The 18809-nt window shown below is 40.8% G+C and overlaps 1 protein-coding gene and 2 non-coding genes across 9 annotated transcripts in view; 1 reads left to right on the forward strand and 2 right to left on the reverse strand.

The window, feature by feature from the left end:
- NFIB (nuclear factor I B) overlaps window positions 1-18809 on the reverse strand; it is a 274329-nt gene that overhangs the window by 219011 nt on the left and 36509 nt on the right. The gene's annotated exons all lie outside the window — the stretch shown is intronic.
- TRNAH-GUG (transfer RNA histidin (anticodon GUG)) lies at window positions 2973-3044 on the forward strand. The gene has a single exon. It is a non-coding gene; the product is annotated as a tRNA-His (tRNA).
- On the reverse strand, window positions 9121-9192 carry TRNAH-GUG (transfer RNA histidin (anticodon GUG)). Its single transcript has one exon. It is a non-coding gene; the product is annotated as a tRNA-His (tRNA).

Here is an 18809-nt window from a genome sequence, read left to right on the forward strand (position 1 = left end):
GGCCTTCTGGATTATCAAAATAATTTAGACTTTTGGATCAAACCCAGGGCACTGCCAATACCAGGACAAGATAAACTCCTAAATGTGGAATTAATTTGCAGCACAATAGTGGTTATTTCTACTATTGTGCCAGCACATACTTGGTGGAGTTATTAAAAAAAAAGGCAACAAAAAAAGAGCACAGTCTGAATAGACTGGCAAACTGACATATTTTTATTTATTTGTGGTCAGTAGAAGAAAAATTAGCCAACTCCTTTTTCATAGTCACAGGGAGTTTGGATGGAACAGTGTAATCTACATTCATTCACCTTGGCAAAAAGAAAAGCTAGAAAATTCCAGGCAATCTTGCTAATCTATACATTTAACTATTCACATCCATGACTTGGCACCTCTAACACCCAGCAGAAATGTAACACATGCATGCACAGGGCAAGATCCATGTTACAGAGCCTTTGTCAGTTCTGAAAACACAGAAAAAGACACTTAAAGTTGTCCTAAATGCTTTTGTATCAACTAAGATGCTCAGCCTCTATTGCTTACTTCGCTGGCTCACTCAGGCTTTGTGGGTGTTGACAAGGAATGTTGTCAAGCTTTCAGTATTCCATTTCTTGGCACTTATGGACTCCCTCTGCTCAAATGCCTGTGCTGTTAAGCATAGATATACATTATGGAATTTTTACCAAAAAAAAAAAAATTGCAAGCACTAATATTTTATTTTGGTTATTAGGCCTCAGGCCTTTGCATTGCTCTTGGTTGTTTTTTTGGGGTTTTTTTTTTTGTTGTTGTTGTTTGTTTGTTTTTTTCTTCTTTTTTCTTTCTTTCCTGAGAGTCAGAACCATTGAGGCTGGCCAGCCCCTCTGCAAGTCCCACTGTGACTTGAACAGGGTCAGCCACAGCTGGTTACCCAGGTCCATGTCCAGTTTGAGTATCCGCAAGCATGGAGATTCCACAACTTCTCCACAGCCTGATCTGGTTTTCAACCACCCTCACAGTAAATAAGTATTTTTTATTTAAAAGGAATTTCCTTTATTTCATTTTGTGCCCATTGTCTTCTGTCCTGTCACTGCATACAACAGAAAGGAGCCTCACTCTGTTGGAAGGAGGGTTCGCCGGAGTCAAGAAGATGCTCAATATGAGTTATGCATCTTGCTCAACTTTATTAGTTTCTAACACTACTTATATAGAACCGTTACACATGCACATTTGTAAAGCAGAAATATAATTGTTAGTAGTCTCTAAACACGCACGGTTCTCACACCCCTAATTATCATGACTAAAATAAGCGTTCTGTCCATGTAGCTAATTGAGTCGCTGTGCTTCAGCCTTGTAGTTTGTTACTCCCTATATTCCCATACCGGTCCCTACCTTTCTTGGCCCTGCACCTGCTTTCCCAGCAGCTGTAGCTTGTTACAGCCACGGCCTGTTGGCACGACATAATTACTTGGTCTCAGGATTCACGAATAGCTCAAGGCTACCTTTCTTGTTAACTTCAGCACAGTAACTTCAGTACAGTTCTGATTACAGGTCTATTCTAATACCAGGCCTGGACTGTGCAGATCTTCAGAGATTCTAAATCCATGCTTCTGCAGCCATTCTTTTGCATGGCTCCATCTTCTTTACCCTTCCATCAGGTGTTTAGGCACATTAATAAGATCCCCCCCTAAGTCTGCTCTTCTTGAGCCTAAGAATTCCTAACTCTCTCACACTTTCCAAGCTTCAAGCTCTTCATCACCTTAGTGGCTCTTTAGTGGACTCACTCCAGTATGTCCCTGTCCCTCTTGTACTGTGGAGCCCAGTGCTGGACACACCACTCACATGTGTCCCACCGGTGCTGAGTGCAGAAAAAGGATTACCTCCCTTGATCTGCTGAAATGCTCTGCCTGATGCAGCCAAGGTTGTCCTTTGCCATAAGAGCACTTAGCTGGCTCATGGTCAACTTGGTATCCATCAGAACTCCCAGAGCTTTCTATGCTGCTTTCCTGTTGGTCAGCTCCCATCTTGTGCTGGTGCATGAGGTTGTTTCTCCCCAGGTGCTGCATTTGGCACTTCCACTTACTGAGCTTCATGGAATTCCTGTCAGCCCATTTCTTCAGGCTGACGAGGTCCCTCTGAATGACAGTACAACCATCTGGTGTACCTACCAATTCCTTCCACTTTTTTAACTAATTGACAAAATTGTGAAGAAACTTGCTATTATCGATCTTGTTGTCATTGTCAGACAGACATTGTCAGAATTAAAAAGTGAGACTAAATGGCAGCTATGAGATCTTTAATAAAGACAATTATCAGAATAACTCTACTATGAACACTGAAACATTAACTCTCAAGCCTCAACAGAAATCCTTTGGTGAGTCAGTGCTGTCAACATTTGATATTTTACTAGAAATCTTTTTTTCTGCCAAGTCTGTTCAAAATCTGCCACAATGTACGAGCATGCTGTGACAGTCCAGTGGCTGGTACTATGTGCTGTGGCTACAGCAACCTTGGTTCAAATCTGACTTCAAGCAGGAGAGGAACGTGTGTTCTTATGCTTACTTTTCAACAGCTTTAAAAATAATTATGTAGCTTTGAATGCCCTTTCACCAGATTTTCCTCCATAACTAGGTCCATCATTGAAAACAGATAGAAGATTCACAGTCCAAAATTATTGTATATTTGGAGATAGACATTGGCCAAACAGAAGGCAATGAAAGGTTTCCACACCGGACTGTAATTACCAAAAGGAGCAGGAATATTTTTCTGCCACCATAACATTTGTGCCTATCTTCTGCATATATTTCTCTGTTGGCATTGCCATTTTTGGTTGAGGGATGCCCAGGCATGGCGCTCTAGTAACCCCGAGGAGGAGGTCCCCCCAGGGGCTAGGCCATCATGTGGAACACTGTAGACAATCTGCACTAGGTGGCAATGCTCGCATGGCTTTGCTAGAGGGGACAGAAATCAGGAGACATTGGACATGTCCTCTGTAGCTTGCCGTGATCGTATAGTGGTTAGTACTCTGCGTTGTGGCCGCAGCAACCTCGGTTCAAATCCGAGTCACGGCACAGGGGAGAGGGAACCCACTTTTGGAGGCTTGGTGCTTGGAGACACACCACTGTGTATGTGACATCCACCCAAGCCCTCACCCTGCAGTACCTGCTGAACAGACCTCAGTGTCTGAAGCACAGAAAAAAGTTGAGAGAAAGCAGCAGCTGCATAAAAAAAATTAATGTAGTTCATTGCTACATGATAAGGTGGTTGACGCTCTTTGCACCGCAGGTTTTTTTTTTCTCCTTTTCTGTGATTTTAAGCACTTCACACAGATGTTGTTGTACTAAGGTTGTCTTGGACAACATTTTCACTGACTTCATTCTGTGAATATTTTAACATACTGCCTTTCTCTCTTCCAGTAAAGGCTGTTTTCTTTCTATGACCTGTCCCCAAGGATGACTCATCACAAAAGAAAATTCCAGAAAAAAAATTCAGGAAAGAGCAACAAAGGAGGCATGATATTACATGCAATAATTTTCTTTATTGTGAGCCTTTTTCATATCTTTGTTCCAAGAATGATACACTTATAAGTCCAGTAATCAATACCAGCAAATGAGAAACATTATGTCTAGGTCTGAAGTTTGCTTAAGCAACACACTGCTGGAAATAGAATTCTGTCTTTGTGGGGAGATGGCGATGTGACTGGGAGGATCCTGCCAAGAGAGAGGGAAACAGTCTGATTCTCTGTTCATCCAGGCACCATTCACCCATCCTGCTTACGCTGCCTGGCAGGTGTTGCTGTTTATTGGGGCAGGGGTCCTAGGGACCAGTGGTTTTCCAGTATGGGAATGGTGAGGAAAGGAAGTTAGCTGAAAGGCACAAGGAAAAAAAATTTCAAGAAACACTCCCAAGTGCCTACAGATAGACATTTTATATAGTGATTGAGCCATGCAGCAACACACTAGTACTTCTGATTTGTTATTAATAGAAGATGCTCAAAAAATGTATTGAGCTTCAGATCATATGATCAATTCTAATTTCATTATCATTAGATAGCTATACATCTTGCTGACTGAAGTAAAAACTACTCATTTTGAACAAATGATTTCTTCATACTTAAGCACACAGCCTGACTGCATGTCAAAAGAAAAAGCAGGGGATGAAAAAGGAGAAGGTAACAAATATTCATTTATGGGAAATGGCTGTGTGTTTCCAACAGTTGAGGCTGGGATGTCAGAAGTTTTCCTTACTGAAGGTAATGTATGTCCTTGAGTGGTCAAACACCTTTCAGGCATCCAGACGCAGGCTTCCCAGCTCCCGGCAAACTTTCTCCAGGTGTCTGTCCAGGGCTCAGTGAGGAAGCAAGACTATCTTGAAACTATTGAGATGAAAAGGGATTGCTTTTAAAGCAGAACTCACATAACTATGAAGACCAGCAGGGAATATTTAATTCTATTAAACCCATCTCTCATCAAACAAGAAATAAGAAGGACAATATGGTGAAATAAAGCAGTTTATTGCTCTTAGATCACCCTTAAATCTTTTTCTAGAATCTACACTTTTGTCTCTCTGGAAGGCTTCATGTTTCTTATATTAGGCCTTCAAGAGTTCTTTTGCAATTATTTTTCAGTCAATTTCTGTTCTTATGCAAAAAAAACCTTCAAAATGTGTTTCTGAAGAGAACTTTCCATGATATGCTAGTTTTCTTACTGTTGCTTTAGCTAAATGGTTCAGACTTTTCTTTCTGAAGTGTAACAGTAAAACACTAATTTACCCCATGTGGTTTTAATACAAATGCCTTCATGGTTATATCATGAAGAAGTTTTCTTCTGTGTGCCAGTACAAAGGTCAGTATACCTTGCCTTCAGCTGCATGGTGAGTAATAACAACAGTGTAGGTCCCAGAATAAACACATCCTACTATGCCAGATTTTCCTAAAGAGTTTAGACCCGCCACCCCCAAACAAATGAGTTATACAATTCTGGAGAGTAAAATAAGAGGTTTGCTGCTCACATCAGAGAAAAAAAGCAACAACAACAGAAATTATTATTCCAGGAGTCTGGAAGCTTGAGTTCTAAACTGGGAATGCAGGGATCCAGAAGAAAGAAATCACCAGAAACAGTGCAGTGGCTACGTTATTGGCTCCATGCACAACTCCCAGGTGCAAAAGGCATGTAAGTGTTGGTTTAGCAGCACAGAGATGCTGATAATGTTAACATTACAGACCATGTTGTAAGAGAAATTTTTTGCTCTATTAGCTTGGACTATCAAAACTATGGTCTCCTCAAACATTTTTAAGACACTGTGTTTTGGGATCCCTTTGGATGGAGGCTTCTTTGTGACAAAGAAAATATTCCTTTGTATTTGGTGCAGAGAAAACATATACAATATTTCTCTATAAAAGCATGGAGGATAATTTGCAAAACATTAAGCACATCAACGACTTTCATAAAGGTTTGTGAAAGATATACTTATCAGATGAGTTTGAATCTAACTCAAAGAGCTGATTTTGCTTCTGTGAAATTCCAAATCAAGATGACACATCTATAAAGTTTTTAGAATAAAAAAATGGGAATTTAGAATTCAACATATATCATATATTCAATATTCAAACCCAGAGATAGATAAATAATTTAAAAACCTAACACAAAATAGTATTTTGATAGTTTGGGATATTTAGTAGTTTTACATTTGTACTGAACTCTTGATGAAGAAGTGAAATCAGGCCCTACTCAGCAGTTTGAAATTTAGTGCAGAAAGTTGTAGGATTCAAACTTGAGCCAAAGCTTAACCCAAGGTGGTACAAGTCAAAAGCTTCAAAAATTGACCACAGACTTCACATGTGGTCCAGTGCAGCTCTTTCTAGTTCTGTGAGTGGCTGCCGGAGTTTTAAAAATATGAAGCCACACAGCCTTATTTAGAGAGCAGGACATGCTTTCTCTTAAGAAACACCAACGACAGATTGTGAGAAAAGCTAGAGAACTGCAGCCTCAGACATTGTTTATGCAGTTATGTTTACACATCAGGCTCAGGAATCTCCCTGTCTGCCAAATTTTCCCCAGTTACTACCCATCCTACAATAATACCCTCTAAACTCAGAGATGAATTTCCAGAGGTAAAATCATCCCACCTGTGAAATGAATTCCTGGCATTCTTTGCTAAAGCACAACCAGTTATTTAAGCTTTCAGGAGTTCTCTCTACCACAGATCTCCTTTCAAAGAGTCTTCTTGACCAGAGCCCTTTGAAAGGATTTCAGAGGGGACCTATAAAGATTTTAATATGAGCTGCACTCCTGTAAAGAGAATGAAAAACAGAATTAATTTGATTTGATGACTGCAGATTCAAAACAGCCACTGCCTTCTATACTGCTCAACACCTGATATGAGCATTGGACAGGGTACAAGCAGCTCTGCTGCACTCCTGAAAAATGTAGGAAGTAGAACAGAAATCTACATCAGATTCAATTAACATTTCAGAAGTTTTTCAAGTCTTTCTCCATAGCTTAAAAACTCTAGCAGTTTTAACCCTAATTTACAACAGCTAATGTTAAAATACAATAAGAAGAAATAAATCCCTCCCCAAGCATTGTTGATGGGTACGTCCTGTTAGTTTCAGTGGCAAGGTGTGAGTTAAGCATGCTAGGATATGGAGATGGACACCTCTACATTTTAAAGGTTTCTGTTCTATGCAGAAGACAATGGCAGAGACAAAAAGGAGACAGACAGTTTGCAGACAAAGGCATGCACTATTTTTTCCTGTCTCATTTTTTAAATCCCATTCTTCATTTCTCACCCGATCTGCTTGCTGTGTAAAGGCAGAGAAGGCTGCTGAACCCTTCTCTCTGGCCTTCAAATTGTTCTTAGACAAAAAAAAAATATAAAATTCAGGGCTTCAGAAATAGACTTATGTAAACCTCGTTCCTTGTTAATATTTTGAACATATAGTTATTAGACCACGGTTTCTAACTGGAAAAATGTTATGTGGACATATCTGCTAGAAATGAAGATCCACATATTTCAGAAACATATGGCAGTTCTTTGTACAATTTCAAGTTCAAAATCAGCTGCAGGATATCTGTGCTTTCTAGTCTGCAATCCTGTTATCCTTGGAAAAATTTTTGCACTAGAATTTTTGTTTTGTTTTTCCCTAATGAGAAGAGAAAATTGATACATATTTTCTCAGGAAATAGAATTCTGGGAGCCACCTGCACTTGTATGTTTATAATCCACAATGAAATTGGGTTTTAACTTTGATTCTTTTGTGAGGAGAATAAATAATTGCAGGGGGGAATTGGTAAGAAAACTCTGTTTCTCTGCCTACACCATTCTTGCTGTTAGTTTGTAGCTCTAGTATTGAGGTAGCAATACAGACAGTGGTATCCTAAATAAATCCAGAATGACCACTGTTCCTAGGCAGAACAACATAAAATTAAAAAAAGGACATTTTGAATTTGTCTGGTGTCAAAACTGTTCAAAATCATCAATATTACTGTAACTAGCAATAAGGTAACACAAGGTTTCTACGCTTTAGCTACAGATGAACACTGGATATAGAGAAGTCAGTTCCAGGGAGGCTGTGGTCCAGCAGGGGTGACCCTTGAATGATACAGCAGCCTCAAGATGATGCATGAGTAGAGCAGAATTTCTGGCATCCCGATTTTTGTATTTCTTTTCTAGGACTTCATTCACTAGGATGCTGTAAAGAGTATATGCGCCTGTGATGAGTTCATTTGGTATTTCTGGAGTTTATAAAACCTAACACAGCAGGTGACATTTCTGAGAGACTGCAGCAGGGACAGAGTATGAAAGATCATCCTGGTCTGTTTTATGCTAGTGCATGTGTCTACATTGCTTCCTTTTGGGAAATCAGTCACCTGTATCTCATCAATTAGACCAAGAAGTCAAGAGCTAATTGCTCTGATACGCTCCTAAAAGGCTGAGTGATATTTAGATAGAAAATCTGAAGTCAGTCAGAGGAATACCCAAAGATAATTTAAAAAACACAACAGCAAGAGCTCTCATGAACCTGAGGGAGGTGGCAAGATGCTAGGGGACACTAGCCTACTACACCAAAAGTGGGACACCTAAACCTACACCCTCCAGAGCAGAGGTGCTCTAACAGGTTTGCAGGCATATGTGGCTTCATTTTTTTCCTCACAGTGGTGCAAAGAAAGTTTTGTTTCATTTCCTTACTGGGTAGGAGGGCAAGGAAAGCTCCTGATGCTTTGCAGAGAAAAAGGCACCTGTCATTCACACTCTGCAAAAGCTGGGCCTGTTGCATGAAGCTTGAATATGTCTGGCCCTGGTGGAGACGTAATCTGTTATGCAGAGGACTGATACCCTGTCAGATGAAACACTGAAAGAAAAACAATGCTTGCTCTTGCTTTAACTCCTTACCAAATTAAAGAACCAACTACCAGAAACTCTATTCAGTGGCATCCAAATAACCTCATAAATAACAATCTCTTATTAATATAGTTGTTACCACCTATGTCATTTTGTTGTTAATTTATCAGTTATTACACAAATTGCCATTATTTACCATAACTAATCTATAAAATCTGCATGGTTGTTTTAGAAGTCCTTGAAGGTCTTTTCTAACCGCAGTGATTCTATGATTGATTCTATTCTGAGAATCTGAACTCATATTACTCAGTGAGGCAGGACAGTGAAATTACACACTGTTCTTACCACAAAAGCAAAGGGAATCACTGAGATCACTGACAAGTAATCGTTCCTCTTGTCTGTCACCAGCAAAGACCTTCTGCTAGCAGCAGTTCATACAGGTAAGCAGGATTTCCACATCTACCACTGTCACATTTCCAAGCAATTCTGACTGATTGCTTTATTATCAGGAAAAACTAGGAAAGATCAAACCCAAACACTTCATGGCTCAGTCCAGATCTTAAGTAGTTGTAATGAGTAAAAATTACATGCTCACTATGCCACTGTGTTTACTACAATATCCATAAATGTTTAAATAAAAAAAATCCCACTTGGCAACTTGTGGCACATACTCTTTTACCAAATTATTACTGTAAAAGTTTCAGAGCTTCTAATTGCTTTCTCATTTTAATCTTAGACATTACTAACAGATTATTTCTGGCATGCAGCCTGCAGTTACATCACTTCAAAAGATGCGTGTTTTGCTGCCGTGACTCGGATTTGAACCGAGGTTGCTGCGGCCACAACGCAGAGTACTAACCACTATACGATCACGGCAAGCTATCAGAAAACTCAAAATTGAAGTGACAACGGTTTTCCCCAGTGTCTCCAAAATTTTATACAAATGGTGCCACCTACAGTTTACACTGAGTTTTAGCAGCAGTTTGTTCTAAACATTCTTAAAAGTATTACGTTATTGTTTCTCAAAATTGCTTCCAGACTTACTTTTCCTTTCTCTTAATAATCCATGCTTATCAGGATTGCCTAAGAACAGGCTCAGAAGAGTTATAATAACCCTTCCTCTGTGCCCCAAATCTTTTCAGAGAGAACCTTTTCCTCCTGTGTTATCAGTGGGGAAGGCAAAGTCATGACAGCAGAAAGGTCTGGCGGTGCTGTAGGGGCAGGCTTAGGCAAGTGAACCAAATCTACTTAACTGAAACCTGCATTTGCTGAGTTGAGCCAGGTATGATTCATTCTAATGTAAGTGCTTGTATTGATGGATATCCTCCATCTTACCTCTGCAATAAGCTCAGAACATAAAAAACACTTTTTCCACAATTTGCATTATCTACTAAGGAGATGGTCAGCTACTACGGATGAAGTCTGACGGCAGTGAGCACTTAGCTTCTATCAACTAAGACCATAAATCAGTTATACTGAAGCAGTTGCTGAGAAGCACCTGCCCTTTGTCAGGTGTTTGGACACAAAAAGTGTCAAGGAGTACCAAGAAGGATTACAGAGCCCTGGGAGCAGTGGTAAGGGACACTGCAGCACAGGTAGTTTTTTCATCAGTCTCCCCTGTCAAAGGGAAGAGGTTTGAAAGGGCCAGTCATATCTGGCAAGCCAACAAATGTTTATGGGCCTGGTGTCATAGCCAGTGGTTTGGCTACTTAGACCATGGGACTTGCTTTGAGAAACCTGGTCTACTGGGAGCTGGTGGAATCCACCTGTCAGAGGAGAGGAAGAGCATCTTTGGCCACAGCCCTGCCAAGCTGGTGAACAGGGCTTTAAACTGAAGTTGTCAGGGGAGGGGAGCCTCTATCCATCCCACTCCTACTAGTTCGATGCCAGTGCCAGCAAGAGATGCCCAGACCCTGGAAATGTATTGAAAGTCAGTAGGAGAACACCTGAATAGCAGCACAAAGGAATTCCAGCCAGTCCAGCCAGTAATTCAGCTTCACTGGGGGCCCAACTTAAATGCCTCTGTGCAAACACACCTGGCCTGGGCAATAAACAAGAGGAGTTAGAGATGTGCACAAGCCTGCAGGGCTACGATCTTATCACAGAGGCATGGTGGGATGGTTCCTATGCTGCTAGAGTTTTGGAACAGAAGGATACAGGGGTTTTTAGGAAGGACAACAGGGGAGACAAGGAGGGGGTGTCACCCTTTATGCCAATGACCAGCTGGAGTGCAGGGAACTCTGCCTGGGGATGGATAAAGAACTGACTAAGAGCTTATGGGTAAGGACTGAAGGGGGGGCAGGGACGGGTGTCTGCTACAGGTCATCTGACCAGGAAGACCAAGTGGATGAGGCCCTCTGTAGACAGAGAGGAGCAGGCTCATGTTCACAAGCCCTGGTCCTCATGGGGGACTTCAGCCATCCCACTATCTGTTGCAGGGACAACACTGCAGGCTACAAGCAGTCCGGGAGGTTCCTGGAATTTGTTGACTATAACTTCCTTCTCCAAGTGATGAAGGAGCCAATGAGGAGAAGTGTCACCAACAAGAAGGGGCTGGTGGGGAATGAGAAGTTCAAGGGCAGCTTTGGCTGAAGTGACCAAGAAATGGTGAACTTCAAGATCCTTAGGGCAATGGAGAGCAGACTTTGGCCTTCTCAAGGATTTGCTTGGTAGAGCACCATGGAGTAAAGCTTGGAGGGAAGAGGGGCCCAAGAAAACTGGTTAATATTCAAGGATTGCCTCCTCCAAGCTCAGCAGTGATGCATCCCAACAAAGGGGAAGTAAGGCAAAAGTGCCAGGAGGCCTGCATGGATGAACAAGGAGTTTGTGAGCAAACTCAAACACAAAAAGGAAGCCTGTAGATGTGGAAGCAAGGACAGGTAGCTTGGGAGGAACACAGAGAAATTGTTCGAGCAGACAGGGATCAGTCTACCAGAAGTGGTAAACATCTGACATATAAATAATCCCTCAACTGAAGTTTGCTGTTGCCTTATAAAGCCATTATGCTTAGCAGACATAAGCAATGACAGAAAAATAAGGACTCTCCCTATCTTCCCCCTCCATTCCTGTCTTTCAGTTCTCATGCTATGGCTGAGAGTTCCACAGTCTGGAAAGCAGGTGTCAGCAGGATAAGCTGCTTAATACTCTGGCAAGGAAAAAGGGCTGGAAAAAGCAATCCCCTCTAGCACAGCTTGTGCACTACAAGGTGAATGTTACCTGGAAAGCCATCACATATATGTTGGTTGGGTAAGAAGTCACAGTAAGGGAAGGACCTTTTCCCTTTCCCTCACCAGCCTGCAAGCCCCTTGAACTCTAAAGAAATCTCTGAAAAGCTAGACAGTGATTGCCATTTCTGGGTGAAAGCTTTGATGTGGTAAGTCCTATGATACCACCCAGTACTCCAAAGACCTTGATTAGACTGGACAAAGAAACTGGTCACAAGTATTTAACAGCAACTATCAGGACAGTGTATCCAGTGGCCTTATTACTGCAGACTCCACCCCCATCCCCCTTTTTTTAAAATATATTAATTGAAAAACATGGAAGACTGTAGTGTAGAAAGAATGGTGGTAGATAAGGGCTGAAATCAGCTCAAAATGCCTTAACAGTGAACAGGACAGTAGTATCACCTGGTCACCTGCATGTGAGCATAAGTGCATTTGGAAGATGTCATTGCTTAGCATCATGCATGCATGGGCAGATGGAACAAACCTAGAACAAAAATGATTCAATAGTAACTTCTCTGAAGTTTCTTGTTATTGTAGATCTGTGGAAGTAGAGCTTTTAGAATATTTACTGCATTTCCATACTTAGGACCTTAAATATCCTTAGGGTTTTTTAATTTCAGATCTTGTTATTACTGGTTACCTGCCCTGAAGTAACAACAGCAACTTCAGTTTTGTTTCAGTTCCTAAGAACATTCAGATTTCCTCTAAAGACAAAGTCTAGTAAATGTTATAGGTACAGGTTTCTGTCCATGGCATCCCCCTTCAAAGTAAGAGGATTAAGTTAAAATTACTGCAGGACTTCTTCATGTGCTTTATAGCATGATATGAAGGAGATGAAGGAGATTTTAAATGTGGTTTGTCTTAAAAATCATCAATAAAATATTTGCAGCTGTGATGAGACAGGCCTCTTGCAAGCTCTGGAACCCATATTATTCTACTATGCAGTGTCACCTCCCATAGCAGTCATAAGGGTGCCTTATTTTTTGCAACAGTGAAATGGGTTTGCTAGAGTCATTTTCATGTGATTGTTTTAAATCTGGGTCTCAGAGAAACAAAAAAACACTTGTAGTTCCATCTTGTTGTACAGAGCTTAGAATGTAACCTAATGCATTTTTTACTGTTGAGTCACTTGATACTTCTATATGCATGCGAATAAAATAAAAGTTATAATAATTAAATGTCATCAATCACAGCCATAAACCTTTGGATTAAGATCAGTACACAAATATTTGAGATGATATGACAAGCAGTAACCACTGGGTAACAAATTATAATTTCATCAATTGTACTACACTGGTACTACTTTCCACTCAGTCTCTACACATCTTGCCATTGTTTGCATTTTTTTCCCATTTCTGTTAGTAAAATGTTATTACTGTTCCTTATTTTTCCCCAGAATAAGGTTGGTGCACATGAGCATGCCTTGTGCAGTACTGGCACAATTGTGATTCGCTGTCCCTGAGCCCAGCCTTGCTACTCCTACTTGGGCTTAGAAAACAGCTATGACATTTTCATCCACATAACTGAGAAAACATACTAAATATTTGCAGCTTCCTTTATTTATTAAATTGTGTGTTGTTTGTTTTGTCTGAAAACAATATTCATTCCAAACAATGACGTTTTCTGTTTTCAGTTTTGTACAGAGCATTTATCTTGTTCAGGATTGAATCTCTGGTCAAAGGTAAAAAGGGTAATCAGAAGACACTCTTCCATCCTCCTCACGCCCCACCCCCCCAAAAAAACCCCACCCCACAACCCAGCCACCAAACCACCAACGCCTAAACCCTAAAAAACAACAAATAGCCAACCCCAAAACCAAAACAAACAAAACCCCTACAGGTTCATGGGCAGGTCTAGAAAAAGGAAGACTTAAAGCACATGCAAATAGCATCTCACACACATTCTCAAAGAATCAAGGAGATTTTTTACCTATGGGATTAAAAATTAATGTAAGGTGGATTTCCCCTAGTGTCTCTGAACTTTTCCATTTACTATTAACATAAGCAAGCATTTAATGGGACTAGCCTTCAGGCTACTCAGCTGTGTTTTAGTTGAGTGCCCCCAGCATCAGGCCATGGAGTTTATGCTTTTTGCCAGTGAGCTAGCTGTGCAAGGGTAGCACTTGGCTGATAAAGAACTTGAGACAGGCATGCCCTCTCCACACCCACAGCCAAGTAGCCCAACACATCCAAATAGGAAATGGGAAACCCTGATCACGTCTCTCCTCTGCCTACTTATGTTATGTATCTGGGTTTCACAGTCTTTTTCATGCCTGCCTCTACCAGAAAGGATGTGTTTCTTCTGATCTTGAAGGTAAGATACACAACGTCTCTATTTGATTTTGAGTGACAATCTTAATCTCTGTGACTCTCAGAGTAATTTCATGCTGTTCAAATACCTATTCTGACCACATGATAGAGAATGCTTGGGTGCTAGGTCAAAGCCCCAAATTAGCTTAATACTGTCTTTAAGATACTTTGTTTAAAACATCACCAGTTTGCAGCATGATCTTGAATATCCATATTTAAGTGGTTATTGCCATTTGTATAGTAGGTACTTGTCATAACAATACATTTTGGGATGTACAAGTGGAAAACTATCTTTCAGAACTGTTTTTATACTGTTAGAAATAGAATTCTACTGGCATTTGCTGTGCTTGGTGTTTTGCTCATGGATGCCTTCAGGCAAGAAAGCCCATCCCCACACACATGCACATGGATGATTTGTCTCAGTAAAAATAAAACAGAATTTATTACAGGCTGATAAAATTTGACTTCGGGCTCTTTGCTATTAAAAATATAAAGGATTAAAGAGTTTTTGATGCAGCAATAATAAGGGCATTCAATCAAAGTTAGCATTTGTAGGAGGCATAGTCATGACACCGGATCAGAGAAGCTGCTTTGAAGACATAACGCAAAATTGGCGTTCTGACATTGTCTAGACAGCAACACCCAACATCCTTGTAGGGGAAGGTGAATGCCATGGTATGTATATCCACTTGTTAGTTTCATTGCAGAGTTAGCTTACCTAATATTTACAGGTCCTATCCTGTCATTGTGTTTTTAATGAACAGGAAACAAGGGGCAGAGTTGAAGTTACATTTCAGTATTGCAAACTGTTCAGGCCAGCACCTGGAGGCCTTCTCTGCTCCTTTGGTCTGGTGCCATTATTTGCACAGTCTGAAGTCCTGGTGTGGTGTATATAGACAATTCTGATTAGGTGGTATTCTACAATTGCAAGGAAAAGGTTTTTACTGCTACATACATGCAGGGCATTCAGTCACTGCTGAAATGATTGGCGAATGCCTTTTATTCAGTGTTGTCACCACTCCACGTGGGCATACCAGCCACATGGACTGAAAGCCACCTGACTTCCCAAAGGCAAGGTGTACTCCATTCTCTGACCTGCAAGGAACACTCCCCTATTGCTCATCTACCTTGCAGAACCCTTTGTGTTGCACGTGTGAGTCGGAAAATATCCCACTGCCAGCCTTGCAGGCACAGCTTTCACCAGAGTCGAGCTTTCACACCCTAATAAAGACTGAACATTAGAGCCATCAAAGGGTGTACAGGGAGGGTGAGGGAATATCGTGCACAGCTCCTGGAAAAGGTGAACCTACTCCTTTTTCTGCTTAAAGTGCTGTCATTTTACTGAGCCTTTGCACAGAGTACACTGAGGCAGCTTAGACTTTCACTATAACAGGATTATAGAGAAATCAGGGTTTTCTCTGTTGGGTATGTGTTTGCCATTTGGCTATGGTACCTTTCTCAGGCAGATTCTGCACTGAACTTCACTTTAACCTGTGTATAGATGGAAAATACAATTAATGCCCATTAGAAGTAAAGCCTGGGCTGGAAAGGCAGCTCTTTAGCAATTCATTAGACAGTTCTGCCAACAGCAAGCAGTTTTTCTTCTTCTTCTGTTAGTATTATTTCTATCAGTATTGCAACCACTCTAGTTTACTGTGTGATCTCCTACACAAAGATTCCTAGTCCACAAAAATCACTTTGGGATACCTATTTTCTTTGAATTCAAATGCATCCATGCTACAATGCTTTTCATTTGCTCTGTGCACATCCATAATCAGTCACAAATGACTATGCAAATGTCAAGTATTTCCACTTAGCTGACATCATGGAACTTATCTTCATGAACAAATCGTTCCTTGTCCTAAGGATTTTGTTCTTCTTTTTCCTTCCTGTAGCTTTCAAGTTTCTTTCTAGTAGCCAGCAGCCTAGAGTGACTGAAATGCTTCTGGAGCTCTTCTGCCAGAATTCTCTGCTTACAGGAACAGCAAAATCTCAAAGCTAGGCTGACCACATCTGCAACCATTATATTTAAATATAGATATCTACAACACAAAGAGATCAAGTGACACAGCTAAAATCTTCGAAGTAACAAAACCCAGACCATCATCATTACTTATATCCAGTAACAGTTGTGTAATAGTTTTTACAACACAACTCCTGTGTCAATGAAGAGGAAACTGCAGTTGGCTGGCATGTACCTCACTTTCCACAAGCTTCAGCCAGCGGAGCACTCAGGTCAGCATTCAAACAAAGTGGGTGCATCTCTACTCCTTAACAAAAAACTTCCAAGTCTATATGGTAAATGTAATTTTCTACCCTGTTATGCAATGTTTCTGGTATACAGCCCAAACCTGCACTGGTATTTCATTCTGCCAATTTGTGGTGCAAGGGAGCATACCATCTGTTGTTCCTTTATTTTTTAAGTTTTGACCTCTTGCAGAATTCTCCATCTCACTGAATGTTCATGCAGATTGTATTCCTACAGCTGCAGATGCTTACGGGTGGGATTATTTTCTGAAATGATTCTTGCTTTTTAAAATTTTTGTATACTATTCAAGTAAAATATGGAAGTCAAAAAATGAGCATTGTGGCTTACCTGAAGTGGAGCCTGAACTAGTACAGATCTCTCCCTGATTTAGTTCCTGAATCTGTAAGCTCTGCTCAAGGGTGTAAAGCTAAGGTCCTGGGAGCAGAGAAAAATTTCCCTGTGCCTCCAAAACCAGACTGAGAGTAGGAAAGGTCTCAGGATGTTGTTACTGTCAAACACATGTTCTTAACTACAAACAGCATGTAAGTACAACTTCCCATTTAACATTCTGCTGTTAGCGAATTCACTGACCAAGGGAAGGGTTTTTTATACATAATGTTCCTCATATGTTTTTTTTTACCGTAACACAACAATACACTTTCACCTAAAGCCAAGAGACTACCATGTGTATCCAAACAGTTGCAAACCACATGACTGGGAGGATGGCTGTCAGGCAGTTTTGCAATTTGTTCAGCACCACGCTCTCTCTTCCAATAAACAAGAAGAGCAAATACCTTTTTATAAGCTATGATTTGTCAGTCCTTGCCACTATGCTGCATTTCAACTTGCTCTCGGTGGTCATTTCATCTTTCTATAGGACAGCATTTGAGTGTATTTAGTGTTGCATGGCAGGCAAGCCTGCAGAACACACTTTTTTTTGCAAAGAGATAAACAAATCACATCTCCCATTCAGCTCAGTGACTTGCAAACATCAAAGAGTAACTGGAACTCCTTACAAGAAGATAATAACGAGCAAGGCAGTCAAACTAACAAAACTGAGCTAGGGTGTGATAACTTTTTAACATGTTAACTGTTGTTAGACTAAATGTCTTGATAGCAGTTTTCAGCTACACATTAATTAACAAAGCAGGTATTTAATCGGTCTGTGTTTATTCTGACCACCTTCTAGAAGCACTGGAAAAAGCATTATGAAGATAAAACATTAACCTTGATGTACCCCTATAACAGCAGAACTGACACAGTTTGTACCTTCCTGTCAGTCTGGGAGGCGATGCCTTCAGCTCTTAAATCCCAGGAGCTATTCCAGGGACAAGCTTCACAAGTTTTGAGATGTGCTGATCATTACAGCTCTTATTTCCCCCCTCCCCATGAAAGGAGGGTGAGCATTGTCCTCCACACACCTTTCTGGTGGAGCTACTTGCCCTATGTTTCCACAAGGGGAAGGAACTGAGCCATAGGGTTATACAGCTTCAGCTGTAAACTGTTGTAAATCTTAACTTGCCAGACTTTTCAGGGCTTCACCAGTGCTGAGGATCAGCACACGGTACCCACAAGGTTTGAGGGTATATCCATCTCATAAATCTTTTTGTTATTATAAGCAGAACTACTTGATATTTCTTTTGCTGCGAGCCATGAGGAAATCTGTGTTTGCCTTTTGTGAGGGGGGTAGGATACAGTGGCCCAAGGATAGCACTGAAGTAAATTATCCTGCAATCTGTATGGTGGTATTTCCAGCCTAAATTTACAGGCTCAGTTGGATTTTAGTTTCTGGTGACACACAATCCAGCTGCCTTGGACTGAAAATGGTAGTGACTGTGTGTGCACAGGTGCTGCCTGCAAGGCGAGGCAGGGCTGGGAGCAGCACCAAGGCAGCCAGCAGCTCCAGTCACATCATCAGAAAATAGTAGCTGCTGGCTCTGCTACAAGCCACAGTGAAAGTGATAAAGTTATGGCAAAAGAGATGAAGCACTGAAATGGAAGGCTGGCTAAGGAGAGAAAACCAGAGTCATGAAGGGTGAATTCAGGTAAGTAAATAAGTTCTTAGAAATAAACACCTAAGCCAAGCAGAATGGGAATTCTGAATGGAAAATTTCTGAGAAACTGGAATGTAGTGAGATGGTTTTTTTCAGTGAGAACAGGGAGAGGGTGCCCCCACTTTTCAAATCTTCCCCTTTGGTTAGACAATATCTACCCTTTGGATTGCAAGTTCTTTATCATTCCTGCACATTGCCATAGGAGCATTCATCTTAAGCCTACTGAAAATATGCATTTTGTGAAGTTATGAAACATGCTAATTCTCAATTTTATTGAGGAAAATAGCACCTGCTGCTGTCAAAGAGTATGGAACAGTTGTCCTGATTCCTCTGCCTTTTCCAGGTCTCAGGGAATATGAATTCCTGCATTACTACTCACCCTCTATTCTTCCCTCTCCCCATTACTCTCTCTTTCCCTATTAGCCTAATTATTTCATGTACTTCATCCTGTAAACCAGTACAGAGGATTACTCAAAACAAAGCAGTCTGTAAGTAAGCATGTTCACATTATTCTATCAATTTACCTCACTTCACCATTACAGCAGATTTTGATAGAGGTCATTTACTCATGCAATATATATATCCAAATGGGACAGATGGATGTAGGATTTATGCAGGAGTTTGCTGTGACACAGCTGAGGAGTACAACGTTAGC

Source organism: Falco cherrug, chromosome Z (assembly GCF_023634085.1).
Source record: "Falco cherrug isolate bFalChe1 chromosome Z, bFalChe1.pri, whole genome shotgun sequence".
Taxonomy (NCBI): Eukaryota; Metazoa; Chordata; class Aves; order Falconiformes; family Falconidae; genus Falco; species Falco cherrug.